Source organism: Lissotriton helveticus, chromosome 7 (assembly GCF_964261635.1).
Source record: "Lissotriton helveticus chromosome 7, aLisHel1.1, whole genome shotgun sequence".
In the NCBI taxonomy this organism is placed as follows: Eukaryota; Metazoa; Chordata; class Amphibia; order Caudata; family Salamandridae; genus Lissotriton; species Lissotriton helveticus.
The window spans coordinates 905,623,348-905,629,457 of record NC_136068.1 but is presented as its reverse complement, the minus strand read 5'-3'; positions in this window follow the sequence as shown (position 1 = coordinate 905,629,457).

Sequence of the window (6,110 nt, the reverse complement as noted above, 5' to 3'; positions counted from 1 at the left end):
ATGCAAATCAGCGCTGACCCTGTGCCCCATGGGAACAGTCCAGTCCGAACTACAAAAGCCATGTCCTTCCCAGAACGGAAACAAGCATCCGAGGACCGGCCCGGTTTCGAGGTAACACCTCTCATCAGCCCGGCTAGCTTGAATCCAGTGGTGTGGAGTGCCTGGGACTCACGTCTGAGCATCCCCAGTACACTTAGAGCGGTAACTGCAAACACAACAATGATGGACAGAATGTGGATCAATGTCACACATTCACCCCAGTCCAAAGATCTGGGCCCAAATCCATCATTTTTCCACTCCACACCACCCTGGGTTAGACAATGGCGATATGCAAATCAGCGCTGACCCTGTGCCCCATGGGAACAGTCCAGTCCGAACTACAAAAGCCATGTCCTTCCCAGAACGGAAACAAGCATCCGAGGACCGGCCCGGTTTCGAGGTAACACCTCTCATCAGCCCGGCTAGCTTGAATCCAGTGGTGTGGAGTACCTGGGACACACGTCTGAGCATCCCCAGTACACTTAGAGCGGTAACTGCAAACACAACAATGATGGACAGAATGTGGATCAATGTCACACATTCACCCCAGTCCAAAGATCTGGGCCCAAATCCATCGTTTTTCCACTTCACACCACCCTGGGTTAGACAATGGCGATATGCAAATCAGCGCTGACCCTGTGCCCCATGGGAACAGTCCAGTCCGAACTACAAAAGCCATGTCCTTCCCAGAACGGAAACAAGCATCCAAGGACTGGCCCGGTTTCGAGGTAACACCTCTCATCAGCCCGGCTAGCTTGAATCCAGTGGTGTGGAGTGCCTGGGACTCACGTCTGAGCATCCCCAGTACACTTAGAGTGGTAACTGCAAACACAACAATGATGGACAGAATGTGGATCAATGTCACACATTCACCCCAGTCCAAAGATCTGGGCCCAAATCCATTGTTTTTCCACTCCACACCACCCTGGGTTAGACAATGGCGATATGCAAATCAGCGCTGACCCTGTGCCCCATGGGAACAGTCCAGTCCGAACTACAAAAGCCATGTCCTTCCCAGAACGGAAACAAGCATCCGAGGACCGGCCCGGTTTCGAGGTAACACCTCTCATCAGCCCGGCTAGCTTGAATCCAGTGGTGTGGAGTGCCTGAGACTCACGTCTGAGCATCCCCAGTACACTTAGAGCGGTAACTGCAAACACAACAATGATGGACAGAATGTGGATCAATGTCACACATTCACCCCAGTCCAAAGATCTGGGCCCAAATCCATCGTTTTTCCACTCCACACCACCCTGGGTTAGACAATGGCGATATGCAAATCAGCGCTGACCCTGTGCCCCATGGGAACAGTCCAGTCCGAACTACAAAAGCCATGTCGTGAGTCCCAGGCACTCCACACCACTGGAATCAAGCTAGCCGGGCTGATGAGAGGTGTCACCTTGAAACCGGGCCGGTCCTCGGATGCTTGTTTCCATTCTGGGAAGGACATGGCTTTTTTGTCTAACCCAGGGTGGTGTGGAGTGGAAAAACGATGGATTTGGGCACAGATCTTTGGACTGGGGTGAATGTGTGACATTGATCCACATTCTGTCCATCATTGTTGTGTTTGCAATTACCTAACTTATTTGCTAAGCACACCTTAATACAGTCTTCGGATAATGAGTTATTGAGTCTTCGTCAAGGGACCAAGGATCTCATTTCCTATATTACTACTTTTAATAGACTTTTGACTGAAACTCATTGGCCTGAAGAAAAGAGAATGTCCTTGTTTTATAGAGGTCTTAGAGATGACTTGAAAGATTCTCTTGCACACATAGTTAATTTGCCTGGTGATTTCAAGGAATTTCAGGATTTAGTGGTAAAACTTGATCACAGGTTAAGTGAACGTAAAAATGAAAAAACTAGGAGTGATTTTAGAAATTCGTTGGTTAGAGTTGAGAAAAAAGAGTCAGAAGTTAAGAATGCTTTTGTTGAACCTGTTTTGTCGGGTGGGTTTAAAGGTCCTTTAACCCCTGAAGAAAAAGAACGGAGACGTAAGGGCAATTTGTGTTTGTACTGTGGCAAACCTGGGCACTTTGCTAAGGATTGTTCTGTAAAACCTGCAAAAAAGAAAGTCCTAGCTATTGAGACTCTTTCAACAAATCCGTCGGAAAACTAAAATTCTCGAGGGAAGCTGAGATCGTTTCCTCGAGTAAAATTTTTTCTAAGATCTCCAAATTTGTCACCAATGTAACCAATGTAACTACACATATTCCCAAACATTTTACTATTCGGATGGTCTTTATTTTAACTACTCTTCAAAGACATAGTATCCCTGTGCTTTTGGACTCTGGGGCTACAGGGAATTTTTTCGATATTGAGTTTGCTCATAAATTGAATCTGAAATTTGTTGCCAAGGAGGAACCTGAGTCTGTGAGGGCTGTTGATGGTTCGGTTTTATCTTCTGGAATGATTCAATTTAACACTAAACCATTGACTTTAGTGGCAGATAATGGCCGTACGGAAAAGGTGGTTTTTGATCTTATTGACGCACCGACCTTTGGAGTGATCTTGGGCATTCCTTGGTTGGAATTACATAATCCAAAGATTGACTGGATTAAAAGAACTGTTACTTTAGAGTCTTCTTTTTGTAAGTTACATTGTTATCAAGAAACCAGAGATCCAGTGATGCCTCTTTTTTGTGCTACTTTAAGTCCAGAAAGTAATAGACTTCCAGTTGAGTATAGGAATTTTTCTAAGGTTTTAGATACTGTTGAAGCAACTAAATTACCACCGCACAGAATTTTTGATTGCAGGATCGACTTAGTTCCTGGTGCTATTCTACCTTGTAGTAGAATTTACGCCTTAACAGAACCTGAAAATGATTATTTAAGGAAGTATCTGGATGAACTTTTGGGATTAGGTTTTATCCGTCATTCAACTTCTCCAGTTTCATCTCCTCTTTTCTTCGTTGCGAAGAAGTCTGGGGATTTGAGGGTGTGTATTGATTATAGAGCGGTTAATAAAGCGACCATTAAAAATAGATACCCGTTACCTTTGATTCCTGTACTTCTTAATCAAATTAAAGGCTCTAGTATTTACACCAAACTTGATCTTAGAGGAGCATATCATTTGATTAGAGTCAAAGAAGGTGATGAATGGAAGACCGCTTTTCGTACGAAATTCGGTCTTTTTGAATATACAGTCATGCTGTTTGGTCTTTGCAACGCGCCGGCGGCTTTTCAATATTTTATCAATGAGGTCTTGCACGATCTTTTGGATGTTTGTTGTATCGTTTATATTGACGACATCTTGATTTATTAAAAAAATTTGGAAGAGCATGTGCAACATGTTCAGGCAGTACTTCAGAGATTGAGGGATAATTCTTTGTATGCTAAGTTGGAAAAATGTGTCTTTAATGTTTCCCAAGTGGAATTTCTTGGCTATTGCTTATCTCCTGAGGGGATACATATGGATCCTAAGAAAGTTGAAGCAATTTTAACCTGGCCAATTCCAGTCTCAATTAAGGACACTCAGAGAATCCTTGGATTTGCTAATTTTTATAGACGATTCATTTCTAAATTTTCTGAGATTGTTACTCCCATTACTCAGTTATTGAAAAAAGGGAAGGTCTTCTCTTGGACTGAGGAAGCTGATCAAGCCTTTTCTTTGTTGAAAAAGGCTTTTACCTCTGCTCCTATTTTGGTTCATCCTGATCCTGATAGGCCATTTTTTTGTGGAAGCTGATGCTTCGCAGACAGCAATTGGTGGGGTGTTGCTTCAAAAGGATTCAAATACTGGTCATTTACATCCCATCGCCTTTTTCTCAAGAAAGTTACTTTTAGCTGAGCAAAATTATACAATTGCTGAACGAGAATTATTAGCTATTAAAGATGTGTTTCAGGAGTGGAGACATCACCTTTTGGGGGCTAAAGATACTATCACAGTATACTCTGACCATAAAAATTTACAATTTTATTCCACTGTTAAGGCCTTTACTCCTAGACAGATGAGATGGTTACAATTTTTTAGTGAATTTGATTTTTTAATTATGTATCGACCTGGAAATAAGCAGTTGTTATCTGACACACTCTCACGATTAGTTTGCGAGAAAAATCTAAATTTTGCTAAAGAACCGCCTAGTATTCTACCCTTGGAAAAAATAGCTGCTGAGATCCATTCTGACAGTTTTTTAGACTCTGTTAAGAAAGAATTAAAAACTTTTAATTATCAGGAATGGCTATCTAAGAAGGGAAATTCTATTAAAGATGGTTTGTTCTATCACAACAATAAATTGTTTATTCCCACAAGGGATTTACAGGTTTCGGTTATGCAATGGAATCACGATTTGGCAATTGCTGCACATCCAGGTATTAACAAAACCTTGGATTTATGTCAGCGTCATTTCTGGTGGGAGAAAATGATTTCTATAATTCAGCAATTTGTAAAAGCCTGTCCAGTTTGCTCATGTCAAAAGGCATTACACATAGCTCCAATGGGTCTACTACGTCCAATGACTATTCCTCCTCAACCTTGGCACACAATCAGTCTAGATTTTATTACTGATCTCCCTAATTCTAATGGTTATACTGCGGTTCTTGTGGTGGTGGATTTGTTATCTAAAATGGGACATTTTATTCCATTACACAAGATTCCATCTGCAGCAGAATTTAGTACTGTGTTTTTATCTAATATTGTAAAACTTTATGGTCTTCCCTCGAAGATTATTTCAGATAGATGTCCTCAATTCATTTCAAAATTCTGGTCACAACTTAGTAAACAGTTAGGAATTGAGTTAGCTCTGTCTTCTTCTTTTCATCCACAGACTGATGGACAAACTGAAAAGGTTAATCAGCATGTAGAACAAGTTTTAAGGTGCTTGTTAACAACTTCTTCTAGTCCTTGGGATGAAGTTTTACCTTGGGCGGAATTTTCTTATAATAATACCACTCATTCGGCTTTGGGTTGTTCTCCTTTTTATTTTCTCACTGGTCAACATCCAAGATCTATCCCCATACTTTTATCTGATGAACAATTGTCCATGCCTGCTGTTACTGATAGGTTGACACATTTGATGGACATTCAGGAAAAGGCTAGTAAGCAGTGGGTTACAAGTAAGCTGACTATGAAAAGGACTGCTGATTCTCATCGTAGACCTTCTCCTTTGTATAAGGAAGGTCAGTTTGTTTGGTTATCTACTAGGAACATCCAGTTAGAAGGTCCTAGAAAGTTGAAACCAAGATATATTGGGCCTTTTCAAATTAAGAAAATTCTGAATCCTGTGTCTGTAAAATTAGTTTTACCTGAAGAATATGCTATTCATCCTGTTTTTCATGTTTCTCTTTTGAAACCTTTTGAACCCTCTACTCGACCTGATAATCCACCTCCGCCAGTGGTAATTGGAGATCTTGTTGAGTATGAGGTTAAAGCTATTCTGGATTCTAAGAGGTTACGGGGTACTTTGTTTTATTTGGTTGATTGGAAGGGTTACGATCCTTCTGAGCGATCTTGGGAACCTGAGAAGAATGTTCATGCCCCTACACTTGTTAGGACTTTTCATGCTTTACATCCTGACAAACCCAGACCTGTGAGACGACCTTTGGGGGGAGGAACTGTTAGGGGTGCTACCGGTCGTCTCACTTAAATCAGTGTAATTTTAGTTCAGGTCATGTTTTTAATTTAACTTTCAGTTCAATTATTCGTTAGTGTGACATTTAGTAGAAGTCTTTGAATGTAACTTCTAATTTTAGTTTATGTAAATAGCTTATTTGGGATTTGCATTAAACAATGCTTGTTGGTTTCTAGTCCTTGTTTATGTTCCTATGGTGTCACCTTAGATTGTGCGCTCTAACGAGAGAGGCTCGCGCTGACTGTGCTTGTAAATGAAGAAAGGGCTCGCGCTGCTCTCGTGACCCTGACTGGTCTATAAATAGATCCCTCTGCCAACGGACGACGCTTCGTCTCTCGTTGGATTCCTGATGAGCGCTTCTGCCCTTGAGAGTCTGGATCGTGAAAACGATAATTAATTCTTTCCAAAAACCATTTTTTCAGTAGACGGTGTTTGACCGTCTGTTTCCCAGCCTCTCGACGAGCTTTAATGAAAGCTGTCATTTCTTCGTTGCTTCCGCGGC